Source organism: Neodiprion fabricii, chromosome 1, assembly GCF_021155785.1.
Source record: "Neodiprion fabricii isolate iyNeoFabr1 chromosome 1, iyNeoFabr1.1, whole genome shotgun sequence".
Lineage (NCBI taxonomy): Eukaryota > Metazoa > Arthropoda > Insecta > Hymenoptera > Diprionidae > Neodiprion > Neodiprion fabricii.
In genome coordinates, this window is record NC_060239.1 from 21,444,304 (window position 1) to 21,471,734 (window position 27,431).

The 27,431-nt window shown below is 37.9% G+C and overlaps 1 long non-coding RNA gene across 1 annotated transcript; it reads right to left on the minus strand.

The window, feature by feature from the left end:
- Window positions 1–10,778: 10,778 nt before the first annotated feature.
- Window positions 10,779–18,141, minus strand: LOC124188041. Its single transcript, XR_006872231.1, has 3 exons — window positions 18,046–18,141; window positions 11,501–11,640; window positions 10,779–10,848 (listed from the first exon to the last, which is right to left on the minus strand). It is a non-coding gene; the product is annotated as an uncharacterized LOC124188041 (long non-coding RNA).
- Between the last annotated feature and the right edge of the window lie 9,290 nt (window positions 18,142–27,431).

Consider the following 27,431-nt stretch of genomic DNA (forward strand, 5'->3'; position numbering starts at 1 on the left):
AGGCGAGAGTCGACGCATTTTTGAATTCAATTTGGCCGTACTGGCCGCCCAGATACTGCAAGAGCAACCGCTCCTCCTCCATCGTCTGCACCGATTTTTGGTATTGGGTCTCGTTCTCGTTCAGCAGTCGCACAATCCGTGCCGGTAAGAATACGCTGAATTCGTCGTTCAGATCTGTGACGACACGCTGTCCAAACCTCATTTGGACTCGTCGAATGTTGGTGACTTTGTAGATTTCGAAAATTTCCAGCTCCGTCAATTTCTTTGTCAGTAGAAATTCATTCATACTTGCAACTTTGTTTAGTTTTGTGAAATCCATTTTTTTAAATGTTTAGCAGTTACGTGTTTCTTGATAAATTTAAATTTGCAAACTTTTTTGTTATTTTGTTGAGTTCTGACTTCTGGTTAGTAACGGTTTTCAAGTCGTGAATATTTTTTAAGAACAGATCGATTTGCTGTTTTAGTTCTGCTTTATTTGGAGTTCTCTTCATGAGAGCTGATGGTGCAAGACTGTCTTTCGGACCTGAATTCAACCTTTTATAGCCGTATTCCTCCCACCAGGCACACAGAATCCTTGAAAAACTTCTAGAAGCTACCGAAATGATGTGTCTTCGATTGTACGTTAGGAACTCCCAGAATTCAACGTCGCACCGCAATCCGTCGTCCGCAGGCCGCTCGCCGTCAAGTTGAAACTCGTCGGACGATTCCGAGTATTGTTTTCGTCTAACGATTCCGAGAATCTTTCAGGGTCAAAGAAACTCTTTCTCGCGGTCCCGGACCGCTCGCCGTCAAGTCGAAACCTGTCGAACGCATTGTTTGTCAGCCCACATTTGTTCAGGGTCGAAGCATCCGCATACAAATTTCAGAACCTTCCAGAATTCAACGTCAGACCGAAATCCTTTGACTGCATGCCGCTCAACGTCGAGTCGAAACACGTCGGACGAATTGTTTGTCAGTCTAGATTCGTTCAAAGCCGTGAGAATCTTCTCGAACCTTCTGGAAGCTCTCAAAACTTGACACATGCCAGGATTCTCGGTCGAACGTTCGAGGATCCACGGGGTCCGCTCGAACGCCCGAGGATTCACGGAGTGCGCTCGGTAATGCAGTTATCGATCACGCTCGATGGCATGATTTTCTTTACCGACAAAGAGCACAATTTATTCCACAAGGGGTAATACCACGGCAATTTCAGGCATTTTTTACCAACGATCATGATCATTTGGAGGATTTTTTACCGACGATCATGGTCAATTGGGAGATTTTCTTACTGACGAGCGGTCGGCAGAGCACGTTTTATCTTACGAGAGTGGAGGTAACCTTTAAGGGTTTGCGTCTAAGATGCACGGATGGGCGGATTGGTCGGCCTGGTCGGTAAGGAAGGTGTTTCTACGCAAAACCCGCCTTGTTGTACTACAGACGTATATCAAATTTCAGATTTTTCGAAACATTATTAAGGTGGGAAAAAAATATTGCAATGAGCCGAAGTTCGCATTCAAATTACATCGGAAAATTTACTTCCTTTCAGTTGACCTACAGACTCGAAGTTGCGTGTACTTTTTTTCAAAAATATTTGCAAACTTTTTTCGCCTCATTGGCATAAATTTTGAAAATATCCGAAATACGGACTACCCTATTACATACAGTATACATAATAGTCTACCTGGTGAATCTCGACGTCCAGTTAATAATGTTGTTAATGGACATTAAATGTTAAGAAAATTCATTATCACAATATATATACGAATACATAATTAACGTTATGCTGGTGCTCTTGCTAGGATCGATAACTCCATGGGCTATGCGTTTTTAGTAGATTGTTGAATATTGAGATGATACAATATCTCAATATACGTGAGAGCTTATAACTGTGTGATAAATTGTATACGTCGCGAATCACCTCGGTCCGTATGCCCTTAAAATGAAACAGGTAAATCTATAGCAATTTTTCGACTTGATAAATAAGATAAATGAGGACGTTGGAGTGAACCAAAACTGAACACGATACATGTTCATTTGATGATACAAGTGATTTATTTATTAAGACAAAATCATTTCGCAAAAAAATCAACATCTTACTTACACGATGGTGACTCACAAACTAAGCCCTGTTAGTACGTGAGTCTCTTGGAACTATCTCAAACTATTTTCAAGTCACGGTAAAAATATCATCGTACAGACAGGAAAGTTATAAACGTAAAAAAATAGTAAGATTCGAATTATAAAAAACTATTCACACGAATTCACGTATAATCTAAAACACAAACGGAGTTAGTATTGGAATTCGTGTTTATAAAAATCGACCAAGCTGTAATAAAAAATCTCAAATGCAAGCCGTAGAAATATACATAAAACTTGGCGTGTACACGCTTGTACACCCAAGAACAACAACTGCATTCTCTTTATTCTGTAATCCAGAATATTATTATATAACAACATCTCTGCCGGGTAGGCACAACTATTAAAATGAGCGGGGAAGAAAATTTTATGTGAGTGGCGTTGAGTCATTAAATACATATTGTTATTTGTTTCCACACATTCGATCCTGCAGATTTATCTTAAGCAATGTCTGTAAGACTTTGATGATTATTTTCATTTCTGTTCTGCTAGAAACATGAGAAGCCGAAATCTAAATTTTCAATCACTCAGAAAAGAAGGAAATTTTTGCTCAGTTCTGTCCAGATGTATGAAAAGCCAACAACTAATTTTTTAGTTTCGGTTGAAAAAAAAACGCATAGACAGCATGAAGTCAGGATTTTTTATACTTGTTTTTTTCAATTTCAGTGTAATTCGAGGATCTCCACCGTCATCGTAATGTTGTCCCACTCATCCCCTGAAAACGACAACATTACGATTGTACTTCTGCGATTTTGATCGATTTTTTCACACTCCGTACAATTACCAGAAACTTATAAATTCAGACATAAAATATATAAATTCAAATACGTGAAGAATACAAGAATTTATACGTGTGTTATTATTGCTATGTATAGTGTGAATAACCAAATTTACTAGTAAATTTTTTTATGCAATTATCCGGACAACTTAATCGTATGCGTGTAAGCATAATGTATTAGCATTTCACGAAAATCTTTTGTTCAAAGAAACACGCTACGACCATCAGTAGACTACTTGAAATTTTGTAAGATAATGCATAGCATGATGAATCCGATGAATCTAATACTCTCATCTTCTTTGCCTTTTTAAACCTGACAACTTTTATTTGAAACATATTTCGCTTACACTGTTGGTTTTCGAGATATTTGACTGCTTTGATTTAAATGAGACTCCCTGTAGATATTAGGGTGGTCCTTATATGGGCTTGGAAAAAAAAATTCATGATCGAGCCTGTTTAATCGGTTGCAGATAGTGAAAAAAATATTCCTTAATTTTTTCAGATTTTTATTTCATTTCCCTAGTCTCCTTGTTGCAGGAAGCTTCAAATTATTGAAAAATATACTCATTCACTATATTGTGTACTGAATTTTATTTCGAAGTCATTCGTAGGCAAAAAAAACCGTAATTTCGAATATTCGGTGAGATTCATCTTTTTTTCAGTGAAAAAATAAATGAATCGTTGTGTCGATCAGACATCACTGAAAAAAAAAATTTTGAAACAAAACACTAACATTTTTTAGTCGGCACTGTAGTGGAATAACCCACATGTTAACACTACGTCATATCACAGTCGATGACATGCGAATATTAAGGTTTTTTTTTACTCAATCTGATCATTTGTCATCTTAAGAAAAAAACGAATTAATGTATCACACGTTTCTCATGAAATACCCCGTTTGTGATTTTTTATTTTTCACTGAGAAGAAGATTAATCTCACTGAATATTCCAAAATCTGGATTATTTTTCCTACGAATAACCATGAAATAAAATTCAGTATAAAATATAGCGAAGGAGCATATTTTTGAATGGTTTGAAACTTTCCCCTTAAACAGGGAGACTAGGGGAACGAATAAAAAACTAGAAAAATTATGGAATTTATTTTTCACCATTTGAAACCAATTTGACACGCTCCGTCATGAATTTTTTTTCGATACCATACAAGGTCCACCCTACTATACATGCAGTCAATTCTTACCAACTTCATTCCGAAACTTTACAATGAAAGCGCTATTTTGGATGAAGCCTAAAACCACTCAACAACAAAATTTCGAAGACGAATTTCTTTTATGCTCCCCAACAGAAATCGGACTCTTTTATTCTAGTCTCCATGCTGTAGAACAGTGTTTTTCCAACTGTAGATCGCGACCCCCAGGGAGGTAACCAAGTTTCACTTTGGGGGTCGCGGTCGCAAGCCAGGTAAAAGAAGAAAGCACAAACGAAGTTTAGCGAAGGATCCTTTGATTTCAAATATCATTCGAAATCATCGACATAGTTTTATCGTGGACCTGGGAAGTCGCCAGATTTTTTTTACTCGTAAGCGGGTCGCGAATTCAAGAAAATTGAAAAACACTGCTCTAGCAGACGGCTTTCACAACTCCATGGAGGGAGGGAAATCTAACACTTGACCGACCGATGGGTCAACGACGCGTCACCGCGGCGATACGCCGCAGCTTTATTTACCTCGGGGTCGTTGCCTCCGTTTCGCTGCCGCTCGTCACCCACGCCACCTCTGGGCCTCGAGGCCTAAGCCAACCGGCAACGTTTGCACGCAAGTTTCCCCACAAAATCCCAAAGAGAGCATGCGACTAATGGGGGATTTTCACTACGGAAACATTTTCCCCTCAATCTCGCTACCGCAGGGTTTTGATCAATCGCACTCCCGCCAGTGTCTTGCGGGCGGGACACGTACGTATATCTACCCTCTTCCCTCTACGAAAAGACTAGGCGTATTACCGTTTTAATGGGGAACCTTTTTTTTATTTTTTTTTTTTCTTATGCCTGAAAAATATTCGTTACCGTCTAATAGTAATCGAAAGTAAAATTTATACGGAGAAAGATCCCGGAATAGAGAGTAAATATTTTTTTTCATCCCCTATTCCCATCGCGACTTCAAAATAAAATGACTACTCTGTGATTATGTACTGCGGGCTTCTTATTTCCACCTAATGACTGCTGTATATTTATTTCGATCAAAAGAAATCCACGCGGTGAAAAATTCAGTATTCTTTTAACTTCATCGTAGAAGTAAGAAAAAATTGTTGCATTCAGAGTTTCGACGATTGTAGACACATCAAATACATTTTCATTGATAATCCCATGAAGCCATGTGTTTAAATTTAAACCTAACGAAAAATTAACGCTGCTAGTAATGCAATGCAGCAAATTGCAAGGCAATTTTAATAGTTGTAATATTGTGTCATCAACCCACCAGATAATTCCCATACTTACATCTGTCATTACTGGTGAAACGAACCTATGCATTACGTGGTGAATTGTAAATTGTGATTTTTACAACGACAAGAAGGGAGGAAAAAGTTCTTCTTAACCCTCAGAGCGTAGTTCGTGAGTGTCTGGCAGATGTGCGCGACTTTATGACTTTTTCGATCTTGAGGCTTTCGCCATGAATATTCCAAAAGTTAATCAGTCGTTCTACCACGACATAGAATGATCTGCATAAAATACGAGACACGGAATAGGCTACTCGATTTGATACGCAGAGCAGCTGCGACTGTCAGATACATAATAAGATACATTCCATCATACGAGCGGACCATCGAGTTGCACTAATTGTCGATAAAGTGACTTTTTTGGGAGTTGAAAGCACGATTAGCTGTTCAATTACTCGGTTCGTCGAGGTTGCCCTTTTTGTCAACACTGTTTTATTAATCATTTTTATTCGTAACCATGTGCTCGGGGGGCTGCGGTTTCATCAAGTAGAGTCCACGTGATTGAGCAGCTTGAATATTTTGGATCATATCAGGCTCCTCACGTGAGCGCTGTAAACGAGGTCGATAAGACCACGAGTCTGCTGACTCGCGATAGATAAGACCGACAACTTATTCAGGTTCACTCGAAATTGTCTTCGAAAACAACGGGCTATTTCTACATAATCAACTACGTACTCCATTTCATTAATTATGATTAATATCATGTCGAAATTGACCACTACATTTTTATACCATTGTACTTCGGAGCATAGATTATAATAAGCTCACCAACAGTTCTGATTTTGTAATGAAAAGCAATTCAGATCTGTTGATTGCAGAGGTTTTCTTTTTTATTCAACTCATAGCGATACAAGATAACCGATAACGTTATAGCTTTTCCGATCTGTCGTACAAAGGGTTTTGAAGGCCCATGCAATGCTCTGAATTTCAGTGAACTTACAGTTAGGGGAAGCCTGTAAGATCCAACGAACTTTCATGAAGTTGTGATCACTGATTTTCATTAGGCCAGGTGAAATCATATAAAATTTATTGATGCTACATGTCAAGCTTATCACATTTTACAAAGTTTTTGTGAAATGTGATAGAATTTTGAAAGTCCCCGTATATCATTTGAAATTAATGGAATCTGGTAATATGTCGTGGCGTTTTTGAAATCTTAAGAAATGTTTTAAATACCACATCAACGCGAGTAAAAACTGATTTTCGATTTTTTATAGCAACTCAAAAGACTGAGAAAAATAAATCGAGTCCCAACGGTTTCAAATTTAATTCATATCTTTCAAATCGACAATAACGTAAAAACAAATAACGTTTTTTTGAATGATACGATTGATCCTGACAACATCAACACAACAACCGTCGCACCTATTGCCTCGATACTGATATTTCTTCTTATAAAATAATTTTAAATCTAAGTTTTACTGTCCTTTTTTATCTTATTTTCCTTCTGTTACTTGGTGTTCTCTCTTGTCATAGATGTGGTCAATAAATAAATGTTCGTTCTGAGGAGGGCCATTTTAATTCAACACTCTGAGGTCAAGAAAACACTATTTATCATCGTCAACACTGAATATCACAACATGTGTGTTTTTTTGAAAAATTGTTTTCATGTTTATTTCTTTGTTCTTGACTGTTAAAGTGATAATATTACCGCGAGGAAGGCCACCTCTTGGGCCGAAACGTTAACTAAAAAAAGTTTTTCACGTTCTTCACTGACCTACAATTCCAATAGTTCCAGTATATTAACGAGGTCGATATCATGCATCTTTTAAAGTTCCCCACATATGTTTCAAAGTATCATTTCGTAGAAGATGAACTCCATTCGTACTAAGCACAGGACTCTGGTTCCTGCTTCCCGACGACCGCACATTCCGTCAGCCATGCGGACGAATGGTATGAGCACCCTACCTGCATGCCTACGGGATCTAGGGTCCGCTCAAGTATTGGAACTACCGAGTATTAGCAACCTCTGCCAAGGATGTAATCTACAGGCCTTCAGATGTGGGTGGGAGTAGAATAATGAAGTGAACTGGGAGGTAAGCTTTTCCAAAGACGGCCTGCATCGCGTTGGTGAAAAAAGGCCATGCAAAGTTACCATCAAGCTTCATCGTGAATCTCGAATCTCGGCTAATTGGGTAAGAAATTCAATGTAATACGGTATGATGAGATTTTCGAGCGCCTCTCACCTCCATACGTGGAAAAAGTTTGTCTGAAATTAAAGAGCGATCACTTTTTAAAAATTTTGTGCTTATACTCGAGAGTGTCACTTCACTTTCGAATGATCTTTAGTTTACTTCTCCAAGCAGTCGACTTCAAAAGTTGCGAAACAAAGATTTGGTCACCTAGAAATTCCTTCGACATCCTACTACCTTGCATTTCTAGAAATTAATAGTTGATATTTTCTGACACAGGTTCTTGACAAACGAGCAGTAAAGACAGTCAACCTTATGCAGAATCAGAATTGGTCTCGAAAAGTCGGTGATTGCAGGAACTTTGTACAGCTTAAACAATTAGAAACTCTCTCGACCAGATAAGTTACGACATCGGCGTTGAACAAATAATGGTTTTTTATCGCATCGAATGTGGTTATGAGACCAGCAAGTGGATCAAATTTCTGATGACGGATTGATGAACTCGTGATAGTGAGTCAGCGAGTAAAAATTTGTATGTCCAGCCAAATACCCTGTACCATAATATCCATCATCCAATACGGAATGATACCTTTCATATTTTCCGCAACGATTCTCCAGGCATTAAAATTCTGTGAATCAGAGCTTGCGATCAGGATGAGAGTCTCTAAGATTTCCGAAATCTGAAACTGTTTGAAATCCTTTCACTCGAACCATTGCAGTCGAATAATTATTAATCAAAATACAAGCAAATCGCACGATGCTTTGTGCGTCGTGCGGTTTTCACCTCGCAGACTAAAATTGAACAGAGTGTGGTTAAACGGGTCTGGCGGTATAATACACGGTCGAGCCGGATAAGAATCAGTGCCACGGGCATATTAAAATTTCCATGCGGCTAGCCCCGGCCAATTGAACTGTCACAGGATCTGACATGGGTTCGTTCGGAGCTTTTTCTTACCCAACTTGACGCGTCCATCCTTATCGACAAATGTGAGGTACGACGCTCCTCGATCACGCTGTTCAGCAGACACAGATCATCAACGACTGTACCACGCGGAGGAGTTCGTTTCCAATAACGAGCAAAAAATCGAATAAGAAGATATTGAACGAAGAAACGCGGAAGGGTGGTTACAAGGGGTTTAATGGGAAAAAAAGTTCTGATACAGCGGAGACGGGGATGGGAATTAGCAGCGTTCTAACATTGATGGTTCATCCGGAAGCTCTCCTGCAGAACCGGCAGGACCCGTGGGTCTTCACCATCAGCCAAAGGTTATATACGACGGATATCCCCCAGCTAGCTACTCGCGAGCACGTATCGAATAAATTATAGGTACCTACCTTCGAGTGCGAGATCTCATCGTGTGCTTTGCTATTAGCAACACTAGCGATATCGTGTACATGCTATGTGCTAAATATACACAGCTACCTACACGTTGGTACATAACATAAGTGGGAACCACCTCCTAGTCGTGGTTCTCTAATCGGTGACGGTGCGTGCGTTCTCAAATTATACCCGGCAAACGATGGTGGTTGCATGACCTGACCGGTACTTTATTTTGTATGATTGAATAATTGTACCCTGGTGAGACCGGAAAACTAGACTGAAAGACCATTTTCAATGGTCACGATTGCTCAAACGCCACTAGTCATCCTATCCAAGAATATGAGAGATGGGTTGATTTGCTACACCTCATGATTATTATGGTAATCATTCTTATTATGGGTACCAGCGCGAAGCTGAACGCCTATTGAATTTATTTTGAATCGTTTTCTTGTTTTTTATTTATTTATTTATTTTTTTAATTTGTTTAACTTCGAGCAGGCAAGTTGATAAATATTGCCTTTCAGTAAACTTGCTACTGCAATTTGTTTCATATTTGTATTTGTATTGTAAATACTGGTTTCAGATAAAATTTCTACTGCAATAAGTTTTGTTATTTTTATGTATGATGCGATGACTTTTTGCCAGAAAAAACAACTCATATGAAATTTTTTCACTTATCGAGGAACTTTTTTTTACGGGTCATCTTCGTTTTTAGACGCGGAAAACGAGTAAAAAATTTCGAAATTGGCATGATGGATGCAATACCTTCATTTCACTGTAAATATTGCTGGATTGACATGAAAATGACAATGAATTATTTATAATTCGACAACTGTAATTTTAATGCTGTCAAAAAATTGAAAATCACAGTCCTACACGGAGAAATTCTGAGATTTGAAACACTTCCGTGCAACCATATTTCAAATCCCACATCGAAATGATTCTCCACAGTGTTGAGCAAATTTGTAATCAGCCAATTAGAAATGAGAAATCATAACATTAAGTGCAATGAGAAAAAATTAAGATCGGCGGTCGGTCAGAAAACTATACTCAATATCTAACAGGACGATTAGTATAAAAGAACACGACAATAACAAACTTGTTGATCATTCGTAGCGATATTTGCTTACACAGAGATATGTTATTATTCGACATGATAACGTAGTCTGACAATGGTCTGTAAAGAGAATAGGATTAGCTGATAGATGCATTAACATGTTAAAATAGAACACAAGTACGCATTTATGTTTTTATTGAAGTAAACAGCATAATAACTTATCAATTATATTTATGCCATTACATTTCTTGCAGAGATCACACTTATTTTTATAAATCATGATTAGAAATAAATCTTACGATCGCTGCCATACAAAAGTTACGACAAATTTGCAAAAAATCTGTTGAAAAATGTTTCAAAAAAAAAACATCATCTGGTCATCAAATATTAGGGTGGTCCTCAAGAAGCTCATCTTCAACCAGCTCTGCACCCTTCAGATCGGTTCCAAAAAAAATTCGTAAAATTGTTTGAAAGTTGGAGATAAATAAAAAGACTCAGCGACGATAGTCGATCGACAACTTTAAGTAATGACTAATGAGTGCGCATTCGGAATAATGACTTACTGATTTTTAATAGAATTCCAAATGATTTGTCACTTTTTTTATTTTCAATATTCGAAGAATTTTTCTGCCAAAGTTTACATTGTTTCAGGAGCATCGACGTACAAAGCTACGATTGTTCTTCATTTCCCCATTACAATGGCAATACTGTTTAAAAGGCACATGTAAAATTTCATTTTTCACAGCGATTTTTAATCGTCAGCGATTATTAGTGGCTTCTGCTCAAATTCAAAAGTCAAACTGAATTTATGGTCACAGGTACCCTTTATAATTGAACTAGAATGCTAAGATTTTTTTGAATGCCGGTTAAAATCCAAAAATAATCTTTTTAAGGCTCACTCTTTTCTTCTTTGCTTCGTGTACTGTCAAGCTGATGGCTCTTTCAAAATCAAGCCTGTGCCCAAATGCATCGATCGACTTCTGACGTCGGAGATCCTGTAAAACAAGACATAAGACATGATTATGTGACGATTCGTATTGGAAATAGGAGAAGAGACAGAGAGGGACAGAGAGAGACGAGTTTGGGTCGAAAAAGTTCAGTGGATCTACGTAGTTCGATAATATAAGACGTGTCATAACAGTGAGTTGAAGAGTAACTCCTGGCCGAGTAGAAATTTTAAATGAATATAATACAGAGAATCCAAAGACTTCACTCATAATCTTTTTTATTCATTTTTAAACATCGTCACTGTCTTCTATGTGTATCTATGTATCTGACTCAAAAAAAAAAAACCTCTCTCGTGTCAATTTGATTTTACGGACAATTTTCTCCTCACTCATCGTTTTATCTTTTTACTCATACATATGTGTGTTATTTCTTATTTATTATGTGTTTTCTTTAAACGATAAGGCTAAATTTGTTAAAGGGTGGAGAAATAAAAGAAAAATCTAAGTTCCAAGAATTATGTAAAAGACTCAATTTTTCTAGGTGTCTGATTTCATGTGTTTGTATCTTGTTCTGATTTTATTGCGTAGATTGTACAAGAAACTAAAGTCGATACAGTTATTTCGAAAATTGCTGTCCAATCTCGTATGAGTTGTAATTTGAGAAAATGAGATTCAGAGAATCATGTGCAACAGCGCTTACTTGGAGTCCTTGCAGGATTCATTTTGTGTCCTTTGAACGTCCAAACTGTGTTGAAGCTATCAAGCGAATAATTTGCAGATCTTCATCATGTTCTGTCTATACCTGGCACAGCAGACCCCTTGAAGGGCAAGGTACCTCATCTAGAAAATTATAAACAAAGCTTCATTACACTTTCGTGGAAGCACGGCTATTACAAGCTACAGTACAATGTTACATAGCACATAACATTTTTTACTCATTACATATAACATATGCGAATAAACTGTAATTTAAGCTTTTTTACGATTAGTTTCATGCGTTACTTCAATTCATATGATAATTATGGGATAATTAAGAAAACCGATTGTACTCGAAATTCAGAGCTAGTGTATTATTGAAAATGCTGATGTTGCCATATTTTCCATAGCAATTTCTCATTCAATATTAATATTAATAAAATTTCTCACATCCGTTTCCTACCTGCTGTTTGTAATCAACACACACAGCAGCAAATTTGGCGCACACTCGTGTTGCTGGTAATTTTTCCCTCAAAGGCTGTGATTCCAATCTTCTGATTTATGATGGAAATAAACATGTATGACATCTTACATTGTAGTAGGTGAACACAGTTTGTAATTTTCAGCTTATAAGTAAATCAATGTCTGACCTCGTACATTAACGTAAGTAATCAAGCATAGCTTTCGCACAATATCTTATCTTGTTGCAGATAGTATAAATCAATCGCTTCGAATTTACTCGTATCAGACGCTTTTACAATATCAATTACAATAATGTGCATCGATTGCTATCTTTTCCTTCATAAAATTAAAAAAATAATCACTTATTGTTATTGGTGACATAATTAATTATTGCACGATGGAGCTTAAAGAATATTAAATCAACATATATACGTATTACATTATTTCGCATGGTAAATGATTATATGAAAGTAGATAACGAATATGCGACAGTTCTCATTGCTGATGGCGTAATTCCACCTGAGAGTCCAAAATGAACTTTTCTCGACAGAACAGTTACATTGCAGGTTTTTACCTGATTTGCATAGCTTCAAATCGGCCAGTTAGATTTTGCGATGCATATTTGTAATAATATTTGTGGTTCAACTTTCCAGGTAAAGTAGCAATCCAAGATCGCGTCGTTGTAAAGAAGCTTTGATGAAACTGTTTTTTTTTTCATATTGTGGAGTCGTACGAGAACTATTGCCGAAATCATAGTTGGCCAACGTACAACGTACACGTTTCCTAAGGTGACACCTTGCTATGACAAAATTGATCGCTTCTGTAAACTTTAATAGTCACCATACTCTTCGGAGTCAATAAGATGAAAGCACAATAGTGTCTTTTCGCAATGTGCAATTGACTTTGGACCTGGTAAAAGTAAGGATGAGTCTCATTCGTTCTGCCAGAGATTTTGTAGTCGAGGATTCTGCGAACATCTCCAAGTTTTCGTTCGATGGCGTGCTCCAGAGTAACATCCCTGACATTGAAAGGGCATTTGATCTCAACAACACCATAATCGTCCAGCAATCCATCAAGTGACGCATCCAAATATACGTGTTCTGAATTAATGAAGAGACTGCAAGGAGTGACTGTAACTCCTTCGGTTTCTTCAAATTGTTGAAGATCTTTCACCTCGCTCTACTTGCCATACTGCAAAGCAGGAAGAGGTATTTTTTGCGGATACACAATCGTTTTGACTGTGTTGGCTGAGAGTGTGGTTGGTCTCATGCGGCAAACCTTTCCAAAATATGATGCTGTGAGTAGTTTTTTCATTAGAGAAATCCATTCTCCGCTATCACCTTGGACTCTTGTTCAAACTTCAACGAGGTTTCGTTCTGCCTGCTGTTCTGCCAATTTTTCGAAACCCAAACAAACTTGCGCTTTGAACGCAGCATCGAAAAGATCGGATCGCTGACAATTTCGACCATAGTCTCGTTGTGAACGAGACTTTTTTTCAGAGGATCTTGCTGACATATGCTTGTGTTTAGGTTCTATATGCCTCATCTCGTCCTTCTCCAGCCGCTTAGGATTTTCTGCTTTACGTTGTAGATGCAATTCGTGAATCAGGGAAGTTGGATTATTTTCCATCGCAGTACTCAACTTTGATTACGACTCATGTGTGTTGAATTATAAGACAGCCCCAGCGTATCGTGCAATGTAAAAATTTCTTCTTCCAAAATGAATACACTTTCCTTCGATGAACTTGCCGACGATGGCATTGTAGCTTTCGACAGTGTGACTGGTGACATTGGATAGCGGATCTCTTGGTCAACGACTTTCTTCGAAGTACAAGGTACGGAGGTTCAAGTCTCGGTAATAGAACATCAGATACCGAAGATCGACTAATGTGTTATAAGAGCAAAGTTGCATCAAGATACACGTTTCAAACCCAAAAAGTAAAAACTCCAAAAACTATATCTAAATTGGAGAGAGACCATTTAAAAGCAAGAAACAAAATAAAGTGAAATCCCAGAGTCAAGTGTATGGATGAAAAGACAATTATTTACAATTTTAATAATATACACCCTTTTCAAGAATTCACACATGGAATAAATGAATGATAGAATGGATGAACGAATGAATCTTAATCTTAAGAACGGCTCGTGTTTTATACATAGATAAAGAAAAGAATGAAAAAAATCGTGCTGTGTTCGTCGTACCTTATAAAACAGACGTAAGGTTTATTCGTTAATTTATTAAATAAATTTAAATTCGAAAAATTCTTATACCATGCTGTTTACAATCTTTTTGTAATTTTTCTTCGTATATTCGTATAAACAGTGTTTTTGCGAACCTATGAACGGCATTGCTCTCCAAAAGGTAACCCGAAATAATGGGCCAAAAATTGATGTGGGTATGGTGGAAAAGTTTTTCAATAAAAACGATGATTCCGCCGGAGTTGTAAGATGTGGAGTAAAGGCAGAAAGCGAAGGGCAAGAGTTGGAATGTACAAAAAAACTGGGCTCTCATCGAAGAACACATTTCGCAAACAATCCATTAAACGAGTTATCGTACAAGTATTTGCTGGCCTCGGTGACTCCTTTTTCGGCCTTGTTATCCCGAAAAGTTGATTGTATTGTATTCTGGGGGAGCTGGTCACGGGTTTGTTCTTGTTCGGTTTCTGTTCATTCATTTATCATCATAGGGGTTGGAAATTTTTGTGGCACACAATGTCAGATATGAGGTTGGCAGATTATTACTTAAACGCAATTCGTGGTTTGATACATTCTTCCAGTCATTACTTAGAGTAAAAACATATATGAAATGTGTAGTGATGTTTTACGTAATCTGGTTTTCTGTCCGTCCTGAACATTAAAACATTCTTTCTAAATTTTAGACTCTCACAGCTTCGACAGACGCTGAATTGATGTGATATGCGCATGGACAGCTGGTTTTTGCAAATATGAACGACCGAACGCAGGATCAAACACCAGCATCCAGACCATTTACTTGAAATTAGTTGAAAATCACTGTAAATTACTGGAAATCAATTGGGAATCAGTTATATGCTGAACATCTTCAAACGTTTAGGAACCACTTGAAGACTAGTGGAATTCAAACTGTTTTTGAAGGGTGGACATCACCAGAAAATCATCATGCATCATATCATACATCATACATCATACATCATACATCATACACCATACATCATACATCATACATCATACACCATACATCATACATCATACATCATACATAGTATCAAAGTTCGAAACCAAAGTTTGGATGTTCTGATGTTCAGAAAGTGACGTCACCCAAAATTTCTTCTCTCTTGACGTCATCAATCTACAGTAATCGTCAACGACCAAAATCAGCTAGCCGAATTCCTCAGTCTGGAAACAACCGCGCAGTAGAGCGGACGTACGAGAATCGCGCTCCACAGATTTCAAGTACCGGGTTCTCTCTGCGCTTCGGGTTCGCTTCTTGGTGCAACTCGACTTCCAGGACAAGCGCTCCGTAGTTCTGACTGTCCAGGTCCTTGAGCTGGTAACTTTCGACCTTCGGGACTAATTTTCTGTAGATTTAACTGTCCAGGATATCCACCTGGTGGATCTTGACCTCCAGGACAAGCGCTCCATAGTTCTGGTTGTCCAGGTTCTTGACCTGATGACTTTTGACCTTCCGGACTAATTTTCAAGTTTACAAGTTTGATTAATTATTGAAAACGTCATGTTTTGTACTATCAAACGAATATACATGCTCAAGATAAAATTCTGAATCGGAAAAAACCTAACGACCAGGATCAACAAATTGCAATTGGTGAGTAGTTGGCATAGTAGACATAGGAATACATACTATAACGTCGTTTAATTAGAGCTAAAATTGCTGTGTTTCGCGTTTCAAATCTTTTAGCACTTAGCTGATTGTTCTGTGATATTTTTTGACGAAATTTATTGTCATAAAATTACAATACGTTACACCTACATGCATGTGTAAACGTGATTTGTAGCATTATATAGAAACAACCGTATCGGCAGATTCGGTTTGCGTTACATGCACAAAGAGAGTGTTCATTCTGTATACTGCGAAGCAAATACCAGAATTTTTTGGGGAGTCATCGTGCCCCAGTCTCCCTTACAACTATGTCATCTGGTAAAACACTGATAACGAGTAAGTTAAAGGAAGTCGCTTATAAATCGTTGATAATATCAAAGCGTGTGGCTCCTTCGATCACCATCGTAGAATCTGTCCACAGATTTCGTCATACAACTTCAAGGTGCATCAAAAGTAGTTCTATAATATAACTTTAGGACAATTCGAAACTTTTAGACATTCAGAATTCGAAGTCAAGTCTTTCGGCAAAATTATAGTGTTACCAATTCAACAGCAAAGTTTCATGTGTGTTTATTTTCATGTAATGAAATATTAGTCACTTGAAAGTAAAAGTTAACAAGATTCAAGATAATTCTAACATTTTCACTCTTTATCTTGTGTAGCTTTCAACGATTAAGTTTTGCACTATGTGACTTTTGTCGACCAAACTTTTTATTTCATGGAGCCTGATTCATGAATGAGATTTACCTAGAGTTTCGATGATAAACTTCAGCTAAAAACTCAATTCGGTATTGATATCCAGATTCTATGATTAATATTTGAATAGTTACGGAAACTTGGGTAGCTTCAAACTCTGCAAATAAGTTCGATCGATCAAAACTTCAAGTATATAAAGCGATGTACATAGCACTGAGCTCATTGTATCGAACATAGTCAGGTGGATAAAGTCGACGAACAAAGTATATCTTGCCAATTGTAATTGATCTTCCGGGATACAAGGCACATAAAACTTCGACCAAACGAAGTTAGCAATACGAATCTCAGCACAAATTTATAAATTTTCCAGAAAGAACTGTTTTGATATAATACAAAAAATATAACTGGTCACAGTGCAAATGTCATTTTTGTGACACTGATTCAATTCCTATAATATAACGAAAAAATGTGATGTTCACGTGTCTCATAGTCATAGGTTCAGAAGTAAGTAAAAATATACAAATTAGTCAAAATTATTATACTACATTAAATTCGTGTCATGAACAGCTGAGCTCTCGGTAAGGCTAGATACTGAGTTAGTAGTCTTGCGAATCGTAAGTTTATGGTCATGCAATCGGGTAAACTTGGTTTGACAACACAGGCCCACAAAAAAAAGTGTCTGAACTCGGCATGCAAAGCATGTTTTCTTACGTACTTCCGGACCGATTTTCAGTAAATGGCTGTTGAAGGTGAGAACATTCCGAAAATCAGATGTAAACACCTAATCTACAATTTAAATTTAATTTTCAATCTAATTTTTATTTAATTTAAATTTAATTTAAATTTATAGTCGTGTAGAATGAACTGCTAACCTAAATTTGGTTTATTTACTTTGTGTAATAATCGTTTATTGTAAATTGAAGCAAGTTTCTGCATCACAAAGTAACTGTTTCATGATTTCACTCTCAATTTTTTACTGCCTAACGAACTGTTCTTTTAGTCATTTAATTGTAGCAACAAATACATAGGTATATACACTAGTAATTACATACTTTAAAATTTGTCTCAGATATAAATTGTGGCAAAACACCCTGTCCACAATCCAGTGGCAAAAACTGAAAGGCGTCCAGGGGCAAAATTCGAGTATTAATTTTACTTTTATTCGAGCGCCAGGTCGGGTGCAATTTTCCTTACCTAGCCCCGAACCAAACTAGGATATACCGGGTAATTCGGACCAAGGTTCATTGATCGACGAGTAGACAAGGGAAGGTCTTCGCGTGGTCACCATTTTTATTCCAATTTGTGAACAGAGTGTAGCTCTCACACTACAGTCTGAAAATGCAATCGCCATTTTTATTCCTACGGAAAATTCCTCATGTGAAGACCTTCCCTTGCCTACTCGTCTATTTGTGGACCTTGACTATGACTTCCGGCTCGAGTGTTGTGTGTTCGCGGACTGCCGCACGGCTACCGAAGCGTGGTTGTCTGTGATAATCTCAAGGAAGGAGGAGCGGGAACCGACAAAAAAACCCTTGACCAACGAAAAATGTTGAACCTCGATATCACTTTTATCACCTTTGGATGTGGTTCAATCCAAGTAAATCACAGGCTAGTCTTGTTGCTAGTAATCACTCGAACTCACACACTCAGACTCTCACATTATACGCTCGCACCTGACAATGGCTCGCGTCTAAACACTGGATGTTATGATCTGATTTCCGAGTTAACCGGTCAAAGGTATCTCACAGGCCGTTCCCCTCTCGGTCACTCTCTTATGGAGGTACGTGGAATCAAATATTCAAAATTCTCCCCTCGCGTTGCAAAATGTAACCTGTAAATATTAGGGTGTATCGAAAAACAGGTTTTTTCGAACTTCGACATGGACTAGTGTGGGAAATTTTGGACTTGACAAAAAAATAAAGTTATTCCAAGGAGAATATTTTTGGGTTATATTTTCAGCTCTAGCACACGGTTTTGAATTTGGGAATTTCCTTAATACAGCCAAATGTTCCTGAATATAGTGAGGAAAACAAGGAAAGTCAATAGTGGCGTATTTATTTTCCGAGTTCGATGGATTTATTACACCTTACTACGCCTTGGATTGTATGAACCTTTGTTGTATGTACCTTGGAACGGTATTCCCACACACAAAAGAGCTAATTTGAAAGATTTTTATTTTTTTATCGTTCATTTTTTCCTTCTCGTTATAGATCGCAAGGAGCGAGATGAGAGGAAAGAAAGCTCCTGTTGATTTAAAGATGGTGAACCAGTTTATCGGTTTTGAAGATAACGCAGCCCAGATAGTTGTGAATAATCTTCACATGCCCGATGATTGAATTGCTTAAACACAATATACATTTTGCGAATCTAGGAAAGTTTGTTTTTTATTACTAACATTATACATACAGTGTGAATTACTAACGACTGAATAGTCCGTCGTATATGAATTTCTCTACTTTTTTGACTAATGGACGTGATTATATATCTCTGTGTCACAGATCACTAATTGCAGCAGTCAACGCTGTTGACGTTTCGGCCCTTGGGGGGAGGGGGGCTCCTCAGAACTGGAAGTTATTCATACTTAAAAGTGTACATGAAAGAAAAGTATCGCACCAACTAAAAAGGGAAGAAGAATCGGTTCTAATGAACCAAAGCATATAGAGAGAAACCAGAGAATACGGTAAAAATCGGTGGCAAATTCATATCACTATTTTTGTTCTACTCACCTGTATGAATAGGCAAAAAAACCGTTTGAAAATCGCTCAGTTACAAATAAGAAGAAGAAAAAGGAACCATCAGTAAAAAAATTCGTACCCAGTATTCATGCCTTGGTTGTCATCTGTAATGACAGGTTCGAAAATTGTCGAACTCTTTGTCATGAAACTCAATCCTTGGTTTAAATTGACTAAAGCTTACCAATAAACAAGAAAAGACATGTGCTCACTTATCAAGTGAAGTGGCTTGAAGAAACATGTTTTCATGGAAAATGACATGTTTTTTCCTGTCTCGATAACTGATGTAATTATTCACCTTCGGCACAAAGAACATCACGCCCGAAATGGTCCGTCGTTTGCTACAGTTTAATGCGGACGCGCTATAATCCGGAAGCAATTGTTTGCCAGGGCAACCGACTGTAACGGACGTAACCTCAAAAATTTTGACAGTTTTCACCGGCAGCTGTATTCAACACCGACAGCTGTCTAAATTTGCGAGGTTACACAGATCAGGGCGAACTGTGATCTGAATTTATGACGTTTGATCGCCATGGCAAACTATAACACTCTCGGATTGCAGCGCGTGCGCATTAAAATATAGCAGACGACGAACCATTCTGTCGTTAGAGTCAGCAATTCACACAGTGTAACGAATGACTGAATACAGGTACAAATAATGTTTGGCTGTAAATTCTACTTTGACATTTGACGTTGACCCGAGGATGTTTAACACCTCGTGTTTTGTCATAGAAAGATTATCTTCTGAAATGGTAATAATTTCATGTAAAAATGTAAAAATCTTTTCACGTCAAAACTTAACGTCGGAAAGGTGTCCTGAGATACCTACCGGTCTTTTCTATTCAATACCGGGGTGCCCAAGGACACGCAAACTACGTATAGTCGTACCTAATTTGACGGGCAAAGTCTACCGGATTACCGGGAGCAAGATCAGACGCTTCGCAGTGCAAGCTCGACGCCACCCGTGAGACGCACCTGAATGTCGTATTTTCCATTACAGCCTGAGCCCGTCACTCATAACCTGTGACGAGACGAAATCCGCGACGAAGTTCTTTAGGTTGGTCGAATTGTACGGGAGAAAATGGAGAACACTGGTTCTTGGGGATTGCTGCAAGTTCTGCGGAAAGGGGAGGGATGTTTGTTTGCAAAATTGAAAAGCAAATGCGCAGCGCTTCGCCGCCTCGGGTTCGTAATCGAATCACAAGCGCCAGGGGATGACGTGCGAGGATTCCCTCGCTCTTCGAGACTCTGCAAGCAGCAGAAGCGTTGCAGCCGAGGCAAAGCTTCTACTAACTCTAACTCCAATTTATATCAATCCTTATTAGTGAGCTTCCTGAAATGAGCTGGCTGCTTTGTAGCTAGTCGGGCCCGCCTCGAGCCTTCTGGCCCAATTTTGGACTCCTGTCATCGCCTCTTCAGGTCCTCGTGATTTCCTCTTCGCGAACAACAGCCAGGTGTTAACACTCTTTACCTAACCAGAGCCATTCGTTCCCCAAGCTTTGAAGATGAATCTTCTCTGGGAAGCTTCACCCCGGCTAAGGTTATTATCTTTGCGTATGGTAATACATCGTTCCTCAAAACGTCATCTAATTTCTCGTGATATACGCTTGAGAGGAATGCTTCGTTCCTTCAGGGGGTTTCAGTAAAAAGCTCTGTGTTACGCGAGAGAGATATATGCGATATTGTGCGAAACCGTGAATTACTCGTGTAATATGCATCGTTTGGGGAAACTTCAGGATCTTCGTAAACATATTAAATTGCCTTTTGAGAAAATAGAAATTCCGAATTGTGAGTTGGAAAATATTCTGTTAACCCGTGTATAAAATAGCACAGATGCCTCGATCGAATACTTTTAGTTTTCCCACTTACATTCTTACAAATGTTGTTTTTTCATATCCAGGTATATACATTGAACTGTTTCAAATTAAGGCAATAATTTTTTTTTAACCCCAACAAAGTCCAACCGTTAGTTTATGCTGAACTTAAAATCGTTCTGAAGTACAGGACGATAAGCTCAAGCCAGTTCGTGTGACTCTTTCCCATTCAAATAACACACGGAAAAAATTATACCTAGTACCCTGTTCTCGGGTAATGTTCAAAAATAGTCGTACACTGAGAAAAATTTTATTTGTTATAGTAACTAGAAAATCAACAGGTATGGTTGAAAAAACTGTTTTAATATTACGAAAAAATAGGTACGCGTAACCGTTTTGCGCTATTGTCGATTCTTTTTTGGTAATTGCAATGCAAAATCAGTTTGTGAGGTTTACTCTACTTTTTCAGTGAAATAAGACTTTAACGTTAATTTATTCTTGCACAAGCATTAAATTTTCGCAACAGTCACAAAAAAATATAGTAACAGCGATCGTAATGAGAAAGAATAGTAACGGATACTCGACTTTCTCGTAACAGCTACAAAACTAATTTTCATCTTGTACCTAGAACTATGTTTTTCGATTATGGTAAAAAATGAGAATAGTCAAGGACTGAGCGGTAACTGGAACTACAAATTTCTCTCAGTGCATAGTACGGTTTACCAGCTGAGTTCCACTTTAATATGAATGATGATCAATTTATTCTCATGGATCTTGTGAGGTCGGCTTCAGTTCGCTATTTTGATTTAAAAAAAAAAAATGCAAAAAGTCCCGACTTTCCTAATATTTGGTTTCTGGCTTTGTCAACGTACAAAAAGCCGTCATAGATTTTTCGAATAATTCAATTATCTCTGCTGTTACATGGTATCAATATGAGATTCATACTCACGGTAAATTTGTAAAATTCCGTGAAAAAACTGGAAAAATATGGTTTTTTTACATGTCATTCAAACGAAAAAATATCACGTACCGTGAGGCACCTCTTAGACTTGAGCTCAAACTTTTTCACTCAAGGAGGATTTTTTGAACTGCAAAAACTAATGTTCATACCTTGTAACAACTAACAAAAAAGTATAACCCTTACTTCAAAATAGTCTTATATATACATCCAAACGACCTATAAAATCGACTATCAAACACGTTCAACAGTCGCAATTTTCAGATAAAAGATGCGTATTCTCCAAATATTTCCACCGAAAAAAGTTAAACTCCACGCGGTATGGAAAAAAAAATCAAATGCTGAAATGTACAATTTTTTTTTCCAATCTCTTTGTGTTCACCTCAAAGGACGTATAGAATGGACTGAACGATGAATTTCACATTTCCACTCTCAGTATAAACACAGATCCTCGGAACATTGAATGATGGATCAGGGACTATAAAGGGTCTCGCTGGTCAAGCATGTCAATAGTGGCTATTTTTCTGTTGGCACCAAATACTTTGCTCCAACTCCGGATCCAAAGACTTTCGGGCCAATTCCAACACGCTTTCCCTACAAGACCGTTTGCTAAGCGCACAAGAAAGATGAAAGAAAATGATACTGGTTTTTTCATACATCATACAATATCTTATCATTTATTTTAAAATTTTCACGTCGCCTCTTTTCCGGACGCCTTATATTTTACTGCAACCGTACCGTAAGGTTGATACGAGACAGTTCCCACGCAGTAAGAAATCCATGCATTTATATTGACTGAAATCTTCTCGAGCTCTACGTATGGACGAAGTTTTTGGTGTTTCTATTTACGCCTGGTCTGCTGTAGCTGTACGTATCGTACAATAATCGGATTGAGAGTTAAAACAGCACCGACAATTTCTAGTTTCGATTCATATCGCGTATTATTTTGAAGTATTGTCAAATTGTTCTTGCAGGTAATTTCTTCCCTATTTACCTACATCAACATTGGTTATAGAAAAAATTTTTTCAAAGTGAAGAAGAAAGAGAAGCACGAATTTGCACCGTTAACATTGAGAGTGGATACGGATCAATGCAAGAAAGTTCAATATAAAGGAGGGGTAGTTGTGCTTGTTTTTTTGTATCCAGCAAAGTTACAACGTAAATATTCACCATCCATTGAATTCAATGATAACGCCCCATACTCGTGACGTAATAAAATAAGGTATGTCAGTACCGAAGACCGATATTTGCTCAGTCTGCGCATATCCAAGATAACGTCACAAAAATCACATAAATAGATTACTCGAGGTTACTTATTTATTTCAGTATATTCCGTTTGCTGAGAATGCCAGTTTGTGCAGTCAAAAATTGCAAAAATAATAATATAAACAGTAATGGTCAAAATATCAAGCCTATAAGACGTCAATGTACGTGTTCCTAGGACAAGTGTCCCAGAGGCGTATTATTTTTTCGTTGTGCGTAGCAAATCACGTTTGAAAACAAACGAATGATTTATTGAAAAATTCAATTTACATTTATAGGTTGCGGTCAAAATACCGAATATCAGAGTTGATTTTAACTGATTATTCCTACAATTTACAACAGACTGAAATGCGTCTGAGGCAACTGGAGCGAAAGAACCGGAGTAAAAGTGCACTCCGCGATGGTTTTCTGGCAAGTGATTCTTGCGTATAATTAAGAAACATACTAGGCTGCGTATACCGTGAATGGAAGGGAAGACCAGGTATGTCCGAAGTATAAAATACAAAAATAAAGGACCCTTACGGTTCCCTTCGACTGTGGTGTTCAGGAAAAGCTGCACCTCACATGTGGTGATCAATTACGTGTCGTAATTGCGGAAAAAAGCCGCACCAGCGTTCAGGGCGTACCCTTCGACAATTGTATGATTGCTGGAAAGTGTGGTTATTGTCTTGCCAAATGTGGTGCGATTGCCTGTCCAAGAAAATAGGGCCAGAGTGATTTGGCTTGGGCCTTTTCCTCCCTTCCAGATATGTGGAAATTTTCATTCGTCAGCCTAGCCATTACTTCGGCAATGACTTTAAACTTACAAGAAAACTATAAAACAGACCGTTCGGGTAAGCAGGATCGAACAGTCACCTTGGATATGTTTTCTGAATGGGTCAACTAAAGCGTATGCGCATTGTTTTACCTTGTTTCCTTACATCATGACAATTACGTTCTATAAATGCCTGGAACAAAGCTGAGACTGTTCAATTGAATTTTTATCGGTTTTCGTGACGGAATTTCTTGAAGTACGATCTTGATTTGAAAGAAACTGATAGTGAGTTATTATTATTTCAGATTCCCTTAGATTGTACGAAGTTTTGAGACAACGAAGTACAGAAACCCTTTTCAATAGTTTATCACAGCTATGATGCCCAAATACTGACATGGAGGTATGAAAGAAGAGCCAAGTGAAAGGAAGATTAAAAAAAAAAAAAAAACAGATTGCGAGTCGTCGGTCGCTAAAACAGTCATATTGTCATCCCTCATTGAAGTCATTTTTTATTATTGCAATCATTTGCAATCCGATCATAACCATTGCCATCGTCAGATGGCAAAAACGGAATCACTGATTACAGAAGGTTACATATGATTACATTTTTTTGTAATCGCAGTAGGGATGTAATTTTTCTGTGGTCGTATCAAGTCTAATTTCAATATTAAAAACAGGAAATCTCTTGTAATGATAATAAATTTTATCTAGTCTTTGTAGACTGCAAGCAATGCGTCTCTAATTGCATTGATAACGCGAAAGAACTGATATTCAACATAGCTCAAACTATTTCTATGCAATTACGCTCTACGTTCCCGACAACTACAAGCACGCGACTGACGATGAATTAGAAGAAATTTGCTATCAGTTGAGAGAAAGTGAGCAGATTGTCGATTGTCTTTACATGCCTCGCCTGATTTATTTTCTTATTGGATTTCTCGAAGATTCCTCGAATTAACGATATAAATATTTCTACCAAAGTTCACGACACTGTCAGATTAATCAAAAAAATCAAGAATGTTTTATGCGCAAGAAGTTTTCATTATTATATTGGTATGATATGTCCAGATTTAAATTGCAGGCTAGGGAGTTAATATTTCTTTTTTTTTTTCTCATCAAGTATTGGAAAATTTTGATTTCCATGAAAAACTATTGAAACGTGAATCGCAACTGGTCAGATATTCTTGATTCAATCAGTAATTCTTTAATCACGATATTTAGTTTTAAATCTGTGACCACAGGAAATGCACAAATCTATATAATTCATTGAAAATTGCTTGGAATTAATTTTGTTCAACTGTTATCAATTCTCACTTGATCTATTGAAGGTTCTTCTAGTTTATCACGTATACCGTCTAATCATCCATAGCGACGCGAAGCCTCTAACGAGCTCTCTCCGTTTAAAAATGGAAAGGCTGGTATCGTGGGAATAATGGTTGCGTCGTATAAACGAAATTTTATCCTGAGTAAAAAGTTACCGGTGGCTAAATATCGCACTACTTGAATAAAAAAATTCCTTCACTATCGCTTCGTTGCTGCACATTTGAAGTTAATTGAATTAAACCAATAATAGCACGTGGACAAAATTTTAACCTAAGTGAAAAGTTAGTTGTAGCTTAATATCGCACTTCTTTAGTAAACAATGTTCCCTCTTGTTCCTTCCCCGCACGTCGACGATTGTTAATCGAGCATAAATAAATAATCTGAAATCTTAACGCTTCTCTCGTCACCAACACGTTCCTGACAATTTCTATTTCATCTCAGTCTACGATCCTTTCCTGTAAGCGACGACTCGCGTCTGATACAATTGGAACGTAACACGAAACGAGACACCTTACTCGTATGCGGCAAAGGAGTCCCTAGGCAAATTGAAAAGTAAAGTGCATCCTCCTCGTGAGGTAATTGTCGCTAAAAGATAGTTCGTAACGTGCAACCGTGACTTCTTCGGTCTGCAATTGCATTTGCAATTCACGTCTGCAGTTTGCACGTAGCCTCGGTAGCTCTTTACGTGTCTGCCTTCAGGCTGCGACCTCGAGACGCATGGCAGACTGTGAAGCCGAGCAACGCACACCAGCAGCGTCATATTGCAATAGGTATCATATTAGATTCAACGTTTTCCATTTCAGGTTCAGAATCAAGGTATTCAACTTATTTCACTCCATTCAATTATCCCTGCACATTGGTCCAATCCGCGATCTGACAGTTTACGGCATCGAAACGTACGACAGGTCATCAAGACGAGCAGAATGCGCGACATGGAATTAAACGTTACTAATTTCAGATACGGAATCATCAACCACCCAAACCCAAGACGCCAAGTTCGAACAGTTCGTGTTATTCAAAACCCAACAAGTTCATTCGTTTGACTCTTCATCGTCCCACATTGATCGACCCTGTATTCTCCTGTTTCGAAGTCTCAAAGCTTCCGCTGTACCCTTAGTTTGTTCGGTCCAAAATTGAGCAGGTTCATGATGCGTTCGACGTTTGACATCGCGGACTTCGCTTACATCACCGCATTGGGCAGTGGCTCGTATAGCTGCGACCGTTTGGCCAGGGGCCATGACTCGATTGATAAAGTGAACCTGTCCGGATGGCACGACAAGAATCGTGGCAGCGTGCTGCAGTATGTACGTACATATCAGGCGTGCATGGAGAAGTTTTAGCAAAGGATACAAACCACTTTGCTCGGGATCATCTCTTGCAGAAGTTTCTACGTACTCGGGCTACGGCTAGTCTGGAGAATGATGTAAAGAAAGGAGCTTTTTCTCTGTGTCTGGAATCAAGTTGGACCGGGAACTCTTCTTCCGGAAGCATTGGAATGGCAGGTACAGTTCAACAGGTAGGAAAATCTTTTTCTTTATCCACGATTTACAGGTATGCATAGAAAATTGATTAATTTAAACATCGGTTTCCTATCCAAATTCCGATACTAATTGTGACACTAACTAAATTCGTGGTGTTGAAGGAGATGTAACTTATTGGTTTCTTTGACGTGAATTACTGTCAGTTTTTGAAGGCATTGTTCTTTACTCGATTTATAATTGTCTATAATTTTCTTATCAGGGAAAAATTTGATACTCGAATCTTCTCTCAATCTCAACCAGGAGTGTCTTCTATTTTATATTATTCACGATCAGTCAAAAATAACATGACGAAGCTGAAATTAAAAATCTCTTCTACAGTACCTTATGATCTTGAACTATGTTAAAATTTGCAAATTTTTGTTGAATTTACCACTTCGCATGTTTCGGCAAATTCATATGAATACAGAGGCTGACGCTGCTATTCAAAAACGTGCCATTTTTGGCACAAAATTTTTAACACGAATGCAAAATTTCGTATTTACATAAATCATTTCCAACAGCGTGTGAATAATTGAGGATCGTAAAATTTAATATTCAAGTAGAGTTGATGTCATCACTCGTGGAAGCTAATTCTAC